This window comes from Hemicordylus capensis, chromosome 17 (genome assembly GCF_027244095.1).
Source record: "Hemicordylus capensis ecotype Gifberg chromosome 17, rHemCap1.1.pri, whole genome shotgun sequence".
Lineage (NCBI taxonomy): Eukaryota > Metazoa > Chordata > Lepidosauria > Squamata > Cordylidae > Hemicordylus > Hemicordylus capensis.
Window position 1 is genome coordinate 7,650,455 of NC_069673.1, and position 20,492 is coordinate 7,670,946.

The 20,492-nt window shown below is 46.4% G+C and overlaps 1 non-coding gene across 1 annotated transcript; it reads left to right on the plus strand.

Moving 5' to 3' along the window:
• Positions 1–19,340: 19,340 nt before the first annotated feature.
• TRNAA-GGC (transfer RNA alanine (anticodon GGC)) lies at positions 19,341–19,410 on the plus strand. Its single transcript has one exon. It is a non-coding gene; the product is annotated as a tRNA-Ala (tRNA).
• Positions 19,411–20,492: the final 1,082 nt, after the last annotated feature.

A 20,492-nucleotide genomic window follows, 5' to 3' on the forward strand; every position in this document is an offset into this window, starting at 1 on the left:
TGTATTTATTCAACTTATATGCTGAACATATACTGAGAGAAGCTGGATTGGAAGAAGATGAGCCTGGTTTTAAAGTTGGAGGAAGAAACATCAATAACTTGCACTATGCTGATAATACCACTCTGAGAGCCAGCGTGGTGGTTAGAGCGCTGGACTAGGAGAGGGGAGACCCGAGTTCAAATCCCCATTCAGCCATGATACTTGTTGGGTGTCTCTGGGCCCGTCACTTCTCTCTCAGCCTAACCTACTTCACAAGGTTGTTGTGAGGAGAAACCTAAGTATGTAGTACATGGCTCTGGGCTCCTTGGAGGAAGAGCAGGATATAAAATGTAAATGTAAATAAATAACTGAGAATGCGGATGATCTGCAAACTCTTGTAATGAAAGTCAAGGAGCACAGTGAAAAAATGGGACTACAACTAAATGTACAGGAGAATAAACTAATGATGACAATGGGTACAGCAACCAGTCTCAGAACTGATAATGAAGACATTGAAGTGGTGGAGAGCTTCTGCCTTTTAGGATCGACCGTCAACAGTCAGGGATCCAGCAGTCAAGAAATATGCTGCAGACTAGCACTTGGTAGGTTCGCAATGAAGGCCTTGGAAAGGATATTTAGATTGTTCAGACAATGGTTTCCCTATGACACTGTATGGATGCGAAAGCTGGACTTTGAAGAAGCAAGATAGAAAAAGCATTGATGCTTTTAAACTTGGGTGCTGGAGAAGACTTTTGAGGAGACCATGGACAGCCAGGGAAACAGACCAATGGATCATCGAACAAATCAAAGCAGAATTTCCACTCAAGACACAAATGACCAGGCTCAAACTATCCTGCTTTGGACACATTATGCGAAGACCCAGCTCCCCTGAGAAGTCCATCATGCTGGGAAAAGTGGAAGGAAAGAGAAGAAGAGGACGACCAGCAGCCAGGTGGATGGACTTGATGACGACAGCAATGAATGCACCACTGAGAGATCTTCATGGCCAAGTTGAAGACAGATCTTCCTGGAGAGAATCTATTGATGTGGTTGCAAAGAAATGACATCGACTTGACGGCATTTAATCCATCATTCAAGGCTAATCTGAAGGGAGTGTGGCTCAAGGGCAGGGAATCTGGACTGCAGTTCTGGGGGTGGTTGCTTGCTTTGCATGCAGAACTCCCCAGCAGTAATTTGAGGTGGGCTACAGAAGGGGCAAAGTGTGTTTCGGAGTGGGCAAGCTGCGTCTCCCATAGTTGATTTCTCAAACATGAATGGGGGGTGGCACGTCAGGGAGCATGCTCCTTGTCTGTGGGAGGAGAGCCAGTCGGAGTGGCAAGGATGACTTGTGCCTCTTTGCTAAGCAGGGTCCACCCTGGTTTGCATTGGAATGGGAGACTACATGTGTGAGCACTGGAAGTTATTCCCCTCAGAGGATGGGGCCGCTCTGGGAAGAGCATCTGAGGTTCCCTCCCTGGCATCGCCACACAGGGCTGAGAGAGACTCCTACCCATCATTGTTGTAAGCTGCCGTAAGCAGTAGTGCACTGGAGGGGCGGGGTGTACATATTTTAAATAAATAAATACATAAATAAAAACCATTAGCAAAGCAGACAATTCATGTTTACTCTCACAAGGCCAGATCTCCTGCCGTTCCTCCCGCTTGGCCTAAATGACATTCTTATTTCCTTCCAAGCGCCATTCTCAGAATTACTCATCGTCACCAGCTCTTAAAATACGTGTCTGCATTCCATGATGTCATAGAAGCTCAGCCAATCACTGACTGGACTTGGGGGAGGGAGCATGGCCTGTAGGCAGACCACATGTTAACAGCCAATGTATTGCTCAATATGTAGAAGCGACTGAAGAGAACGGAAGGGAAAAGGAACGGATGCTTGGCGCAGACGAATTTTTTTTTTTAAAGGCACAGCCCCACAATCTGATTCCTTTGTGTGTCTTTGTGCAAGTTTAAGAATGCAGCAGAAAAAGCCCACAAGTTATTGGCACGGGAGGGCAGGAGGGAATCTCATCAGGAAGGATCATTAAAGTGTGAAGGTTGATTTGCTCATGATACAGACGGGATGGCTGGCCAGGAGCATATGGGGAAGCGGCTGATTGCATCAGAGCTGCCAGTGGAGGAAGATTTGCCAGAGAACTACAAATCTAAGAGCCGGCTTCGCATGCAAATGAGATGAAATATTACGGGAAGAAGCGGGTTTGCATTCCCATCGATCTTCTCGCTAAGCAGCGACAGACATGGGAAGGGTGCAATGCAAAAAAGGGGGCATGCTGCTGCCTCTCTCATCAGAGCAGAACAAGTTTCTAGTCCCTGTGGATGCTGAGTGTTCTACTCCCAGCAGACACTGGGGCAGGTTCTAGGAAACAATGCCCGGATCAGCAGGAGAGAAGTAGCTGGAACATGAGATTTAGGTGGGAAGACCCTGTTCTGCCAGACAGGGGGAGCTGGTCTGGTGGTAGCAAGCATGACTTGTCCCCTTAGCTAAACAGGGTCTGCCCTGGTTGCATATGGATGGGAGGCTAGAAGTGTGAGCGCTGTAAGAGATTCCCCACTGGGGATGGAGTTGAGCCGCTTTGGGAAGAGCACTTTGGTTCCAATTCCCCTCCCTGGCAGCATCTCCAAGACAGGGCTGAGAGAGACTCCTGCCTGCAACCTTGGAGAAGCTGCTGCCAGTCTGGGAAGACAATCCTGAGCTAGATGGAACAAGGCTCTGACGCAGCAGGCAGCAGCTTCCTACGTGCCTAACATTTCTCACAGCGGAAAATAGGGACATCCAGTCCAACTCTCATCAGCTTCCAACCCTCCATCGATCATTGTTTTAAATTGTTGTGATGTTTTAAACTTTGTTTCTAATCGGGGCTGTTTTATTGTAAACCGCCCAGAGATGTGAGTTTTGGGTGGTGTGTAAACATGTTAAATAAATAAACAAACCCTCCATATGGCTGAATCTCTACTCTCCTTGCTGTATTTGTTTGCTCTGAGGCTGTTTCTCTCCCACATTTAAATAAAAATAAAAGGAAGTGTGTGTCCTTTTGGATAAATATACACCCTGCACTCTACGATGCTGACAGTTCCAAAGGTATTCAAACAGCTCCAGAAACCTTTGCTGCCTGAGCAATGAAGCACCTGTTAACGGGCTGGCTCCCCTTTATTTAGCAGTGTGGGAGCAACAGGCTTGGTTCTGCATCTTACATCATGGGCAGTGCTATATCCTGGCACCCTTTCGGCGCCCCCCCCCAAACTGACGCCCTAGGTAACCACCTAGTTCTGCCTAGTGGGCAGGCCGGCCCTGAGAATGGGCACTGCCCTTGGAGAGGATTGCGGATGCATATAGAGAGAGCAAGACTGAGAGACCCAAAGGACACACAAGGGGCGGAAATTCTTTTGACTGTTCTTTCCCCTGAATCGGGGCTTTCTAAAGGTAACCCTGGCCCAACCAACCACGAGCAGAGATCATGTAAATGAGCACAGCAAAAGGAGAAAAAAGAGAGGCAGTTCTCTCTGGAGGCTTGACAAGGAAGGGGCCAGACATTGTAACAGCATCCTGAGCACGGGGAGAGAAAAAAAATTAAAAACAAGGGCCGCTTAACAAACAAGAACATGTGTCTGCATCTATTAACATTTCCAGCGTGGATTTAATTCTCGGCAAACGCTGCTGCCGACACAGAGCCCGGTGTGCCATGCAAAACCTCTCGTTAAGTTTCAGAGAAGCCATCTCCCCTGTGCGTCCTCCTGGGGAATCTTCAAACAGATTCCATAATCTCACTGATAAATGGCTCTTTTGCAGAATGCTATTTACATGCTGCCACCAAAACAAAAAAATGGCAAGATTCATTCTCTCTCTCTCTCTCTCTCTCTCTCTCTCTCTCTCTCTCTCTCTCTCTCTCTCTCTCTCTCTCCTTCCTTTCCTCCTAGCCTAGGATTCCTTGTGAGACAATGGCCATGGAAGCATAGGAAGCTGCTGTCTACTGAGTCAGACCCTTGGTCCATCTAGCTCAGTATTGTCGACACTGACTGACAGCAGCTCTCCAAAGATTCTACCCTCAGATATGCAGAACTTTCTCAGAATTTCAGTTTCAGGTGGTGCCTTCTGCCAGATTGGAAGGGCGATATATTTGGGTATTCCACTGACTGAACGGACATGTATTTATGGCTGTGACCAGACTGAAGATATTATTATTTGTTGTTCTGTCCGCTGTATACAGACCCACGGAAGAAATTCCTGGTGCCCATCCTTCAACAGTTCCCTGATATATCATCTTACGAGGCAATTGAGGAATTACTGCGCCATGATGATCCACCTGTAATGTATTCTATCCCCTCATTTGCTGCTGCAGCAAGGAAGTTACGAACCTCTTTTATTTTAAGCAACCGGGAATGTTGATTTTATGGATTTTAAGACCTGTCGCCTTTTTCAAGACACTTGGTTTGGGCTGTATTTATTTGATCTCACTGTATTTTGTTTAGATGCAATACTGAATGATTGAGACTCTCTAAAGATCCAGGCAGGCGTCCCTCCCAGTTCTACCTGGAGATGCTGCCAGGGATGGAAGCTGGGACCTCCTGCATGCAAAGCAGATGCTCTTCCCCTGAGCTATAGCCCTTTTGCAGGCATATGGTACTGCCTCCGACTGAGTCAGACCCTTGATCCATCGAGCTCAGGATTGTCTGCACTGACTGGCAGCAGCCTTCCAAGGTTGCAGGCAAGCGCCTCTCTCAGCCCTACCTGGAGACGCTGCCAGGGATTGAAGCTAGGGCCTTCTACATGCAAAGCAGATGCTCTACCACTAAGCCATAGATGTCCCCGTCTTATCCCGAGTCAGACCAATGGCCCATCTAGCTTTACACTGACTGGCAGCAACTCCCCAGGATTTCAAGCAGTACCTGAAGTCCTGCTTGCAGAGGCCACCGGGGCTTGAACCTGGGACCTTCTGCATGCAAAGCAGATGTTCTCTCAAGGTCCCTACCTCATATGTGAAGTTGGTCTCTGCTGAGTCAGACTGCTGGTCCACCTAGTTCAGTATTGTCTGCACTAACTGGCAGCAGCTCTCCGAGGTTGCAGGCAGGAGTCTTTCCCAGCCCTACCAGGAGATGCTGCCAGGAATGGAACCTGGGACCTTCTGCATGAAAAGCAGATGCTCTAGCCCTGAGCTAAAGCCCCATCCCCTAGGAGGGGAGAAGGAGGAGGAGAAATGCACTATAAGTAGTGAAGGAGCAGGAATTGGCCAGGAACAGGCACATCAAATTAAGGATTCCTGGTAAATAGATACAGCTGTACTGAAGGGAATAACAGTGAATAAATGTGATCATCAATAATATTTTTGATATGGAAATGAATCCAGCAGCAGCAGCTGGCGTAAATCTTTGCTGGGGTGAGGACTCTTGTCCAAAGACACCCGTCTGGCTGCAATCTAACCTGCAAGGAAGCCCATCCGAACACAGTAGGGCTTACTTTTGAGAAAGCGTGCTTACTATCAGGCTGCAAGTCTTCAGAGTCATGGACTTTTCTCTCTCTCTAGTGTTGAATTGTCACTAAGAGCAGGTGAGGGGGATAAGCCTATCCTACATCTGGGATGGAACCTAGGCAGCTGCCATCGACTGAGTCAGACCATTGGTCCATCTAGCTCAGTAGTGTCTTCACAGACTGGCAGCGACTTCTCCAAGGCTGCAGGCAGGAATCTCTCTCAGCCCCATATTGGAGATGCTGCCAGAGAGGGAACCTCAGATGCTCTTTCCAGAGCGGCTCCATCCCCTAAGGGATGGCGCCTACATCTTACACATGTAGTCTCCCATTCAAGTGCAAACCAGGGGGGGTCCTGCTTAGCAAAGGGGACAATTCATGCTTGCTACCACAAGACCAGCTCTCCTCCCTAATGGAAGAGATGCCATACTGCGGATTCTAGGGAGGGCTTTCCATGATGGAACCCTCCCTGCAACAAGGGGGTTCACTTCTTACTGGCATGCTCGAGTTTATTCATTTATTGTTGAAACTCAGAACCAATGAGTACTATGAGTACCAGTACTATGAGTACCAACTAGTAACTATGAGTACTATGTGTACTCAGTACCAATGAGTACTAATGAAACTCAGTACCAACTAGAACAAATATATATATATATATAGAGAGAGAGAGAGAGAGAGAGAGAGAGAGAGAGAGAGAGAGAGCTGTCTTAAGAAAAAACATTTGAAGAAATAGTTTTAGCAAAAAGCCTGGGCAAGTTGGTGTGCTTGCTCAGGATCTCATTTGAGGACCAGGCAAAAAGCTAATTACTCTGCTGGGATGGGAAAGCATTGTTAAAAGAGGATAAGGAGAGTGATGCAAAGAAGCCTGATCTAGCCTCTACAGATTTTAATTGAAAGTCTTTAGTCTGATCTATGAATACTGCCCCCCGCCCCCATTTGGAGCAAGAAGTCTGATCAATGCACACGCATAAACACAAACACCCCTCCAATTTGCTCCTGCCAACCAAGGAAAAGAATTCACAAGCTCCCTTGCTCTCTCTGCATTAAATAGATTGGCCCCACACTCTGGGCACCTCCAACCAGCTGCAGGGCGGAAGTATCAGGTCACAGAACCGCCTCCTCCACCCCCACCTGGCCAAGCATCTGGGTTGGTGAGCGAAGGAATAGGATCATTATCCATTAATGGGCAAGTCAATTACGAGGCTGCCATTGCAGAATGCTTTCCGATTACTCTAATTAGCCAGTGATTGCATTATCCCATTCAGTGGTGCGATGCAGGGCAGCCTTTTTGCTCCACAGGGCCTTGGTGTCTCTTCTCCTCCCTTTGCTGTCTTAGGAACATAGGCAGCTGCCATATACTGAGTCAGACCATTGGTCTATCTAGCTCAGTATTGTCTTCACAGACTGGCAGCAGCTTCTCCAAGGTTGCAGGCAGGAGTCTCTTTCAGCCCTATCTTGGAGATGCCACCTAGGAGGGAGCTTGGAACCTTCTGCTCTTCCCAGAGCTGCTCCATCCCCTGAGGGGAATCTCTTCCAGTGCTCACACTTCTAGTCTCCCATTCAAATGCAACCAGGGCAGACCCTGCTTAGCTAAGGGGGACAAGTCATGCTTGCTTCCACAAGACCAGCTCTCCTCTCCATAGCTCTCCATCTCCAAGATTAGAGTTTGTGGAGATGATCCTGCCTGAAATCATGGAGAGCTGCTGCCAGTCAGTGTAGACAATCCTGAGGACTATCACATTTGGACAAAATTGGGTAGAGTTGCAGTGAGTAACACACAGGGGCACCTCAATGGCATAGTTGGTGATGGTGTCATCCACACCGATTCAAGATGGCGGACACGTAAGCCTTTGAAACGCAAGTGGGTTAACTTGTGAACTGCTTAACTGATTTGAACCAAATTGCTGCATCTTTAGAGATACTTCAGTGGCGTAGTTTGTGATGATGTCATCCACCCCAATCCAAAATGGTGGATGTGTGAACTTTTGAAGCACAAGTGCACTAACAAGAACTGTCTACGCGATTGGAACCAAATTAGGTAAAGTTGTAGTGGGTGACACACCAGGACACCTCAGTGGTGTCGTTGGTAATGATGTCATCCACCCCAGTCCAAGATGGCGGATGCACGAACATTTGAGGTGCAAGAAATCTAACTTGTGGACCTGGATTTGCACCAAATTTAGTCCACATGTAGAGACAGTGAAAGGAAAGCAGGCTGATTAGTTCATACTAGAACAACTTGCCTAAAAAGGGAATGAATTCAAGACAAAGTTGTACCCCAGAATTTCTCATCAATTGTCCCTGACTTCCAATCTTTTGCCTCCAACTCGACTTTACCCACTCCTGAGAGCTGTCTTTCCACCAATGACCTCTCCTCCTGGTCCCCCTCTTGCAGTCACTTCAGCCCTTCCATATGTATCTGTGCCGACTCAGGTAATTGCTTTTAGATGGGCATAATTAAGAAGCCATTAGTATTGAGTTCCATCACAGCTCACACCTTGGTCTCCATTTGAGTGGGGAAAACGGGAGATGAAGGTAGGGCCGCCATTCAGAGGGATGAATGAAGCATAAGCAAGCTCATTCCTGTACTTCAGCTGGTGATGGCTGTGTCTGCCACATTTTGTCTCTCTTTTCCCTCAATTGCTCTATTTCCAATGCACTTTTTGCCCTTAAAACTATCGATGAGCCAAGATGCCATCACTAAATTCTGCCACCATATTATCAAGCTGCGGGGTGTGTTTGTTTGTGTGTGTGTGTGTATGTGTGTCCCTTGCTAGGAAAATGCATTGTTTATTTTCATTGTGGTTTGAGGTTTTAATCCCTCTCTCATTTTAATTCATTTTGGCATTTTTACAATTTATGCCCATTCTTTTTTAAATTCCTCCTTAAACCCATCCTTGAACTCTAGCACAATGTATGAGCTAGGCATGCAAGAGAGGCAGTGTAGAGTAGTGGTTAGAGTGTTGGGCTAGGACCGGGGAGACCCGAGTTCAAATCCCTGTTTGGCCGTGAAACTCACTGGCTGACTCAGGGCCAGTCACTTCTCTCTTGGCCAAACCTACCTCACAGGGTTGTTGTGGGGATAGACATAACCATGCATACCACTCTGGGCTCTTTGGAGGAAAACCAGGATATAAATGTATAAATAATTAAGTTAAATTAAATTAAATAAACTGTGTCTTGGAGTTGGTGTCTGATTTGCAGTATTATCACGAGGCACCTGTACTTTGGAAGCAACTGCATATTGCTACAGTTCAAGGAAAAGTTTACTTTAAAAAAAATTATAACATCAAGATGAATGTGGCGGGAGGCTCTGAAAATAGTCTCTCAATTCATTCTACAGCCTATTTATTTCTGAATGAATTGAGCCTAACATGAATGGGGCCCATTCATATCTGGTTCCACTGGTTCCAAAAAAGAATGAACAGGCTTGTTTCTTGCCGATGCTCGATACCATTTGGATTCCAGAATGGAGCGGGAAGAGTACATCTGTGTGGACAATCAGGGATCCAACTGGCTGAAATCACTGACGTGATCAGTCCAGGAAGCATTATCCTCACTCTCAATTGGCTTTGTTTGCTTTCAGTAATATTTTGATGTCAAGAAGTGAATAGGATACCATGACATCATCCTATTCTGTGTGATCACTGATTGGCTGGGATGATGGAGTGGATGAGGAAAGAAACCCAACTCAAGGAGCAAGGGGAAGATGGCACCAAAACAACAGCAGATCAGGCTGTGGCTGGAGGCACACACAAAGAAGGCAGAAGATGGTGGGGAGAAATTTGTGTTTTCCAAAAGCACACATTTCACATTGAAAATGTTCAGAGGTGAACATTCAATATTTTATTATTTGCATTTCTCTCCCACTCCTCCTCCAAGGACCTCCTCCATAACCAAATACATGGTTATGTTTATCCTCATAGCAACCCTGTGAGGTAGGCTAGGATGAGGGAGAAGTGACTGGCCCAGAGTCACCCAGAGACTTTCATGGCTGAATAAATTTGAAATAGGGTCTCCTGGGCCGAATCCAGCACTCTATACTCACTACTACTACTACTACTACTACTACTACTACTACTACTGATATATCACTTATCAACAAAAGCCCTCAAAGTAATTTAACAATTAAATAAGAGGGTTCCCTGTCCCAAGAAGGCTCACAATTTCTTTTTCTTTTGTAAATGGCTCTCCAATAGAACTGGAATTGCAACCTGTCAATCCTTGGCCAGTTAGGTTAGGCTTCTCGTTGAAGTTGGCTTCACTGGGTTTGGTGATGACATTTAAGCTAGACAGCATTTTACATTCACCAGCAAGGACCATCTAACAATGACAAAGACATCTTGTGCAGAAGGAAGGGGAGGCAGTTACTGCTCCAAGGGGATAGGATCCCTGAACATCTAGCCCAAATGGATGCATCCGGCAATAGTGGGGACCCTATTCCTATTAGGGAAAAGGAACCCTGAGCATCTAGCCCAGCTGGGTACATCCAGCAATAGTGGGGTCCCTATTCCCATCAGTGAATAGGATCCCTGAGCATCTACACCTGGCTGAGTCCTAAGTGAGGACTTCGGGCTTGCCTCCTCTCTCCTTCCAAAAGGCCCAAGTCTCTGGGCTATCGTCAAACAAGAGTCTGAAGCACAGTAGGCAAGAGCAGAGGTGCCATAACTAATGAGCGACAGATAGGATTGTAAAGATGGTGAATCAAGCTTTAACTCTACAGTTCAATCTCTGGGAAAGGCAAGGAAATTGCCCGATGCCACCTCTCGGTTCTGAGACAGCAGATCGCTATGGAGCATCAATAATGCATCATCCCCAAGATGTTCTCGTCTGAACTGGAAATGCCAGACAGTCAAAGGCTGCGTGTACTTAGCCCGGATGCTTCCTCTCCTATCTCTCCTGCCACCCACGGGCATTCATTTTTCATTAGCTAGATGATCTGTTGGGTGTTTCCCATGACAGGAGACAGCAAAGGCAGCAGCAGAATCCTCTGCTAGGGTTTAGGGGTGTGTTTGAACCGTTCAATGTAGAACTGGTTTGTATCAAACTGGGCTGGTTCGAATTCTGACCGAACCATGAGTTCTGGTTTGTGCACACCCCTACTAAGGTTGTGCTGGATTGCAACTCAGAGGTTTGATCCGGACCATTAACAACACCGATGCAGCAGGAAAGGCTGATGGCATTGGAAGCTATTTAGGCCCTTCCTCTTGAAAGGAGAGCCAATGGTTGATCCCAGAGCCTGCCAAGGATTGGAGGCTGAAAGTTCTGCTGCAGTACAGAAGGCTTCCACAAGAGGCAGCAGCAGGCAGAGCCTGCCAGATTCATTTTGGACATGGGAGAAGATAAAGGGAAAGTAGGAGGCCATATCAGATCAACACTATAGTCAACGGGATTCCTATTTGGCTGATGTTATGATGTTCTATTGACACACGTTGTTAACCACCTTGGAGCTTTCTTATCAGAGAAAAGTTATTACACACAACAAACAACAAGAACAATAATGAACTTTATTTGTTAGCATCCCCAAAACAAATTCTTCTCTGGGAGGCTTACAGCAGCCTAAGAGTAAAAACATCCAAATAAAACAAAAGAAATCATTTGATTTCCAGTTAAAACACATAACACATCACAAACAAATTACCATAGAAATTACAAAATACAATACATTACATCTTAAAACTTTTTTTAAAAATCAATTTTAAGAAGCCTGAGTACACAGAAAGGTCTTCACCTGGCATCTAAAGAACCAAGTGACGGATGGCACCAGGTGAGCCTCACTGGGGAGGCTATTGTGTAGATGAGGGAGCCACCACTGAAAAGGCCCTCTCCCTAGTAGCCGTTCTTCTCACCTCCTTTGGCAGGGGGACTCGGAGCAGGGCCTCCAAAGAAGTTCTTAAGGTCTGAGTTGGGACATATGGGGCATATAATATATAACAGAATGGGGAAGATCTGTCCACCCCACAGCAGCAGAACTTTGGCCCTCCTGCAGGTGTTGGACTACAGCTCCCATCACCCCTGACTATTGGCCACTGCAGCAGGGGGTGATGGGGGTTGTAGTCCCACAGCAGCTGGAGGGACTACCAGCCCCAGAAATGAGTCTGCAAACTTCCAGAAAGGACTACATCTTTTGTGCAAAGACAACCTAAAATGAGTTCCTCTCTCAGGAATTTATGCAAAATGTATAGCTTTTATTTTTTCTCTCTCTCTCTCACTCGGGCAATAGGCCCCGCCACACGCCATTGGCGGCAGAAAAGGGAGGCGGAGGCGAACCTGGCGCAGAATTGGCAGCGCTGACAGTGAGGCCCTGGTACATGGAATGACCTTGCTGGCATGCCAAACTTCACACGGAACAATAATGAGAAGGCAGCAGAACTAATCAATTTGGAACGGGGCCCGCTCGCCTCCGCCTCGCTCCTGCTGCCCAGCCACTTATCATTCAAGGAGCGTGGTGCGCTCTTCGTACAAGGCTGCCCTTTCAACACAAACACAATGGCTTCTCTTACATAACCCAATAGGCAATTTAGCGGGTTCATAACCCAAAACAGAGGCAGAATCAGGTTCTCTCTTTCTCTCTCTCTCCATTTTTAATTCAATGCACCTTCTTGATTGCCCGCAACCTCCCTCCCATCTTCTGTGCCTATTCTTCTTGCGTCTTCTACCCTTTGTGGTGTGAGACAAGGGCATGGCGAGGTTCCTGAGTGCCCTGTTTGTGATGGACACGCTCTTCCATCCGGTTCAACCCTTCCAGGCTCTTTTGTTATCCTTTTGGTTGGCTTGTTGTGTGTGCCAATACTGCTTAAGTAGGATGATCTCTAGAATTCATTCCAAACTCATGAAACTACTTTATGCTGAGCCAGAGCACTGCTCCATCTAGCTCAGGATTGCCAACACAGGCAGGCAGCAGCTCTCCAAGGCTTCAGGCAGGAGCCTTTCCCAGCCCTACCTCGAGAAGCTGCCAGGGATTGGTTTTGGGACCTTCTATAGAGCAAACCATGGAGTGATAGATGCTCTCAAATGACCCAGTAGAGCAATGTTAGGCTGTGTCCAATTAGCTCAGTATTGGCTACACTGACTGGCAGCAGCTTTTCTTTCAAGGCAGGGGTCTTTCCCCAGCTTTACCTAGAGGTGTCAGAGAGTGAACCTAGGACCTTCTGCGTGCAAAGCAGGGTTCTGCCATGAGCTATAGATACCCCAATAATCTGCTTTATTCAGAGTCAGACTCTTGGTATATGGTCTAGCTCGGTATTGCCTGCGCTGACTGGCAGCAGCTCTCGGAGGTTCCAGAGAGGAGTCTTTCCCAGCCCAACCTGGAGATGCTGCCATGGATTGAACCTGGGACCTTCTGAGTGCAAAACAGATGCTCTGCCACAGAGTTATGACTCAGTCCTCGAATCCTGGAAGTGAAGCATGTACACTCAGCTGCGGCCCTCTGTGCCCTTTGTCCATTCACTTTGTCCCTCCCCTGCTCTATGTTGCTACTGTGAACTTGCATGTTGAGAAAAAACTGCAAACTGCAATCTCAGGGTGATGCCACGGGTGTCGTGATTCCATCAAGCTTCTTTCCATGCAATGTGTGAGGGATGCCCAGAGAAGTTTCCGCAGATCGGTAAAGAACCGTACCCAGGCCCCTTGATGCCGTCACAGGTATTATCTCTTCAAGGTGGCTTTTGGGCCGCAATATGCCCATGCCGTGCACTTCTGGAAATCAGAGGGAGGGAAGAGGTGAACGGATAGATGGAAGTCAAAGCTGTAGCTTCAGTCTCCAAAGTCAACTGAGAAACGCTCATTGCATATGGATCGAGAATAAAGAGAATACGGGTCCAGAATAAAGAGACCATGAATGAAAGTCCATTATGTGACAAAAGAGATATGTAGTCCTGCAAATGTTGGACTACGACTCCCTGACTATTGGCCACCATGTCAGGGGATGATGGGAGTTGTAGTCAAACAACTGCCAGACTCATGCTAACTGAGCAAAGAGGCACCTTTCAAAGTGGTAATTCCCTTTTATTGAGCAGGGGGAGAGCAACCGGCCCTCTCCAACCCCAGCACAGCATCCCTCCAGTGGCTGTTGCTGGTGTCTATCTGGTGTTTCTTTTCAGATCATGAGCCTTTTGGGACAGGGAATCATCTTATTCATCTTTCTATGTAAATCGCTATGCAATCCCCCCACCCCCCAAAAGTGGTATATAAATAGTAGTAGTGGAGGGCCAGAGTTGTGCAGTGCTGATCTACGCTATCCCACGGTCCTTGTTGGACTACAGTTCCCATCATCCACAGCCACAGTGGCCAACAGTCAGGGATGATGGGAGTTCTAGTCCAACAACTGCTGGTGGGCCAGATTTGTGCAGACCTGATCTAGAAGTTGAGAGTATCGTAATGGCCACCCAGATGTTTCTGGGAAGCCCATAATGAGGGAACGAAAGCAGCAGAGCTCCCCTCTTTGTATGCCCAGAGTTAATATTGGGAGGTAGACTGCCTCTGAACCTGGAAGTTCTACTTAGTTATCATGGCAAGAGAAGGCTGGAATAAGTGTGAATAGAATAGGAGCAACTGCTGTGATGACCGTTCTAAACTATTTTCAACTGTTTTGATGCTTTGCTGTTAACAGTGGTCACGATATGCCCATTTTGGCAGTTGAAACATGCAATAGATAGATAGATAGATAGATAGATAGATAATATGTACAAGTAACAGTGGTGTAGCTATAACTGAGCAAATGGGTTCACAGGGCCCCCAGCTCCTGAGGGCCCCCCCCAGCTCCACCCCTCTCTATTTTTCTTCATTATCTCCCACACTCCAAGGGGCCACAGGAGAGAGGGGTGGACACGGGCCCCCTCTCCCCTAACTGCATCCCTGACAGGTAAGTTGCCCTTGAAGCTGGAGGTTCTATTTAGCGATAGCCAGACTTGACGGCACTTAATCAATCAACCAAAAAGCATAAGAGCAGCCTGTCCCAGGGAAATCCATCCCTTTTTGCCAACCAAGTGGTCTTCCAAATCCTCCTTTAAAAGGCAATTCCGTCGCTATTAAAAGCTGTTGAAAGGCCCGTACCAACCCCCCCAATCTTGCTGCCCCCTCCCCATTGCTTCCAAGAAAGAAATCTATATCGGCGCCTTTCACAGACAAGCTCCCCATTGCAGAGGAAAGAGCTTCTTTGTATGCAAGCCACAGTGCCTATTTTTCAAGATAACCTTTATTTCATGTACTGAGTGTTAGCCCGGCTGAAAAAAGAGAGAGAAAAACCGAGATAACTCCCTCACCTGTGGAACATTATTAGAGTTTCTCTCCCCCCCACTCTCCGAAAAGGCAGGGTGCATTGGTGAGGTGCATGTGAATGAGGGAAGAAGAAACCAGGCAGAGAAAAATCCCAAATTGCATCTCTCGCTGTATCTCTCTCTTCTTCCTATCTTAGTCAATCTCTGCTTTGCTCTCTGTCATTCACTAGCTGGTCTGACTTTCCATTACTTGCTGTCTTTTTCTCTTAACACACAGCGAGGTGGATTCCGGGCTGACGCTGGTTGCATTTCAAAAGGACAGTTTATTTTGGTTTTTTATTTCAACTGCTCGGGATGAATTTAATGCACATGATCTGCCAGGTGAACAGGGCAAGCGGGGAGAGCTGGTCTTGTGGTAGTGAGCATGAATCATCCCCATTGCTAGGTAGGATCCACCCTGGTTTGCATTTGAATGGGAGACTACATGTGTGAGTACGGGAAGATATGCCCCTGAGGGGACGGGGCTGCTCTGGGAAGAGCATCTGCATGCCTGCTTCATGCAGAAGGTTCCAGGTTCCCTCCCTGGCAGCATCGCCAAGATAGGACTGAGAGAGACTCCTGACTGCAACCTTGGAGAAGCTGCTGCCAGTCTGTGTAGACAAAACTGAGCTAGACGGACCAATGGTCTGACTCAGTAGAAGGCAGTTTCCTATTTTCCTATGACTAGGCAGGCCCACAAATCTTGGTACCATCTCAGGGATGGATGCTTGTCATGATTTATGGCAACATCTTGCCCCCTGTGCATGCATCTTGCACATACAGCATTCTCTGTGTTATCACCCCTTCGTTATCCTTAACCCCAACCAATTTGGGTGAAATTGCAGCCATTTTTGCACAGGTTAGGATAACAATGAACAAATGGTTGTAGTCCCCCCTTGGAGGACCATCCTGCCCACTGTCATTTCCATTCTCTGACAATATCACTACCTTTTAATAGTAGTTTTTTGTGGTTTTAAAACTTTTCAAAGCTTTTAGGACACCATTGCAAATTTGGCCACTGCAGGCCCGAGGGTCAGGATAATCAAGGTATTGTAACACAGTGAAGTCTGAAAGTTTTGCAATGCTATCACCTCCTTTCCCTCTCTAGGGGTGTCGGCCTTGTCAAAAAGCACAATGAACAGTCATCCCCGCAAATGGTACCAACCACTCCAGCTGGTTTTTGGATGATGACCACTTCTTGTCCTTTGCTCCTTACAATAATTGCCTGTGATACCTCTACCTTGACAATATGCTAGTTTTTTGTACTACAGAAAACCTCCCACTTATAATTGGGTCTAAACTTTGGTGACCTGAAAGTTCAAATCTCAATTCAACCATTCATAACTTTATTTATTTAACCACAGGCCACCACAGTCTCAAAATGATAACAAGGATAACTCTATACATGAGTAATGTGGGTTCATGTTCAGAGAAGGAGGTGAAATCTTTCCCCTCTCTTTTACATTTTTGGGGCTGCCATTTGTGTGATTTTCAACGATTTTGTGTGATTTTCAATTCCCTGTTCCAAGGGACAGGCTGGGGGTGGGGGATGGGGATGGCAGGCCTAAAATAAATGGGAATGGGACAAATTAAAAATAGCAGCCACCACACACACACACACACACACACACACAGAGAGCAACAGGCATTGTTAGAAATTGCAGCCACCACCAAAAAATGGCATTATGGGAAAACTAAAAAAAATGGCTATCACCATGTTACAAGAATTTCTGCATGTTGAACTGTGGTACCGTGAATTAGGAATGGATGGTGGCAAAGCCGAAGGAAGAATATGCCAAGAAAGGGGGCTGACGTTTGGAAAACCCCAGTTTCAAATGATGGCTTTTATTTAGGAAGTCACTGGAGGGTTGCAAAGGAGAACAAGACATGGCCAGCACTCCAGAGAGGCGCAGGGATTCTGGCAATCACCACATTGCTTCATCCTACTGAAAGAGCCAATACGTCATTCTGCATGGAGTTGGGGTTTAAAACAATAATTGGAACGAGAATTAATGATCTGTTAGGAATTTATTAACAGTAGGTTTATTTTTTCATTATGCTGGAGTGTTCGAAGAGCGGGCCAACTCGAGCTCAGGGGATTCTTCTTTCTGATTATGCAGAGTTAGCAATTTCACGTTGACTGGAAGCTGCCGATGGGGGCGGAAAGTTCTAGGGCCTCTGAGCCACCGAACGCTTTGCACCTGGAGCGTCTCTGGATGTTGCCGCACAACGTCCATGCTGCCTCATAAACTACGGGGCAGTTATTCCTTCATTATTTAGAATTAGAGGGTCATTAGTTCCACTTAATGTCAAGCTTTGCCCATTCATCTTCAGTTGGGCTTGACAATTATAGCACGGTTTTAAAATTATCTATAGGCACCAGTGGATTTTGCCACATTCCAAAAGAGGGCGAGAAGGAAGTTTGAGCGGAGGAAGCTTAGAAAATTTATTAGGAGATAGGGAGAAAAATTTGACCTGTGAATTGCATGCCATTTGTGAATTGCAAGCCATTTCTCCATGGATGGAAATTTTGGCCCGTAACATTTTGGCACATAACATGAAACCGGAAGTCCCTTCACCTCCGATTTTGGAAGCTGTATGTCCAAAAATGGGCAACCAGAGTTTATCAACAAAATGGACCTGTAGTTTCCCTCCCGACTCACAATCTGTAATTTTGGTTTTCATGTGGTTTCACTGCCATTAACTCAGTTTCTGCTGTGCCAGCATTATGTCCGAATGCTGACACCACAGTTTCCCCCTTAAGCAACTGGAGTTGAGGGAAGAAGTTCCTCCCTCGCTCTGGCTGCTATTGGCTGCTAGGGCTGTCCTTCTTTAAAGAAGGAAGTCCCAGCAGATAGTTCTGCCTCCTCTCTGTAGCCAGTGAGATTGCAATTAGATCAATCTCCATTTTGGCTGAATGTGGAAATTATCCATTGCCTTCAGTGAGATCCATATCCAGTTATAAACACTGTCCTTTGCTTTCAAAAGGCCTACAATCAAGGACGTATGAAAAGGAATGGGTGCCTTGTACCACTGATACTTCCCCCCTAATGAAAAGTAAATTGGCAGAAGTACTCCCGATTCATGATATAGCAGCATGGTGTAGTGGTTAGAGTGTTGAACTAGGAATGGAAGGACTGGAGTTCAAATCCCCATTCAGCCATGAAACTCCCTGGGTGACTTTGGGCCAGTCGCTTCTCTTTCAGCCTAACCTATCCCACAGGGTTGTTGTAAGGAGAGACATCACAATGGACACCATTCTGTGCTCCTTGGAGGAACAGCAGGATAGAAGTGTATATCCTGCCCTGTTACGGCGCACATTGCCCTGTTCAGTGCAGGAATCTTCATCTCAGTCAGATGGCCTTCTTGTCTCTCTTTGAAAATCTTGAAAGAAGGAGATCTACCACTGTATGCAGCAGACTGTTCCACTGTCGAACAGCTCTTATAGGGTAGAAATTCTTCCTAGTGTCTCACCTAAATTAGGGCTGTGCACAAAATTCGAATGAATCCATTTGAATTCCAATCAAATTCAAATCCATTTGCATTCAAAACCACTGAATAGCGTGGAGATTTGTTCAAATCGATTCGAATTTGGCCGAATTTGATTCAACATTGGCCGAATTTGGGTTGATTTGAAGGAATCTCCACTATTCAATGGATTCAAATTCAAATTGATTCAAATTTGATTCAAATTTGAATGAGTTCATTTGAATTTTGTGCACATCCCTAACCTAAATCTGCTTCCTTGGAATCTCAACCCATTGAGTCTTGCACTCAGGAGCACCAAAGAACACATCCTGTCCTCATTCTATGGGGCAGCCGTTTAGATATTTTTAAATAGCTATCATATCCACCCCAATCTTCTCGTCTAAAGAGAGCCCTTAGTATAATCATCTCAAGCTCAAAATGGCAGAACTGTCAGATGAGTTTTAAAGCAAACATATATTATTAGCAACTAAGTTCCTCCCCCCACTTGAGTTTTATCTCCTCTTCATATGTGGCCCCAACATTGGTATTCCAGGTATCAGCAGTGTGGTGGATACTCAACGAATGTGGATTTGCCGAAGTTCGATGAGGAAGGCTTCTTGCCTGCGGGGATGCAATTTAGTCTGAGAGACAAGAAAAGAAAGCCTCCACACAGCCAACAGGGAGAACATAAAGAACACGGACCTCCCTTCTATTAATGAGATCACGCCGAGGAGGCAACAAGATAGACCAACAGCAGCGAAGACGGTGTGTGTGTGTGCTTAAAAATCAACAAGACCTAGGAAAGGAAATTACCCAAGGGAGCAGTGTGTCTGCGCACAGCCGAGAGGAATATTATGGGAGAGAGATATTAAGGCACAACAGCTGATATTTGAAATGTTATTTGGAGAGAAGTTCTAATCTGGTGCAGGCCGGGAATAAATGGGTTGTCGGTGTTTTCGAGCACAGCACGAAACCAAACGAGGCCTATTCCCGAGGACGTGAAGAAACCAACTCAGAAAATGGCTCTCCAGGGGAGGAGAGCTGGTCTTGCGGTAGCAAGCATGAACCATCGCTTTTGTTAAGCAGGGTCCACCCTGGTTTGCATTTGGATGTGTGACATGTGAACACGGTAAGAGCTTTTCCTTAGAGGACAAGGCCATAGCTCAGTGGTAGAGTATCTGCCTGGCATGCAGAAGGTCCCAGGTTCAATCCCTGGCAGCATCTCTAAGTAGGGCTGGTAGAGACTCCCTCTTGAAACCTTGGAGAGATGCTACCAGTCTGGGTAGACAATACTGAGCTAGAGAGACCAATGGTCCGACTCAGTATAAGGCAGTTTCCAATGTTCTCAAATTCTCTCCTTGGAGGAACCCTGCCATTTCTCCTTGTTTTTCGTGGGTGCTAGTGAGGGGAGGCTCTTCCCTTTTACGCTCCTCTTGTAGATTTCCTGGAGACATCTGATTGGCTGCCATGGGAAACCAAACTCACAACTTGACAGGCCTCTGATCTGACACGGCAGCAATTCCTTTTCAGTTCTCGCAACCAGGAGTGCCATATAAATCTGAAGAAGGCCTTTTATTACTCCGACCCAATACTAATTCCACACATTTCCAGCGGTGCTATGGTTTCTTCCCCGTTCAGCCCACAGGTAAGCAAGCCATTAAGTATATGAAGAGCAGAAAGGCAGATCATAATCATCACCATAAGAAGGAACTCCCTTGCCCGACGCTTTCTCACAAACACATTTGTCGAGCCATAAAGATATTTTACTACGGTGGAATCTTTAACAAATAATCATTTTACACGGTACAGTTCATCAATAAAGGCAATAACACCGGGTTATGCAATAAATTAAATATGATGTGAAGTTGAAAGTAATAGCCCTCCCTGGCATCAGCTTCTTGTCACATTAAGGACTCTGGCAAGGAGATTTAATATTTGCCAAACAGGGCTGCATTATTGACAAGTGGAGAAGGACCCAGACAGCCAGCAAAATGTCATGTTAATTTTTCAAGAGCTGATATTGCTTTTCTTGCTGATAATGCTGGAAACTTCTGGGGGCCTATTGTCATGGGGGGGGGGGAGGGAGGGAAAGACAGTTCTTTGTGTTCTTTCTTCTCCTGCCATCGGAGTTGGCTGCCGTTGTTATTCATCACAGCAAAATGCCGATGTGTACCATCAAGGTTTAGTCCTCCATTTGAAAGGAGAGCTGGTCTTGTGGTAGCAAGCATGAATTTTCCCCTTTGCTGAGTAGGGTCTTCCCTGGTTTACATTTGAATGGGAGACCACATGTGAGCACGGTAAAATCT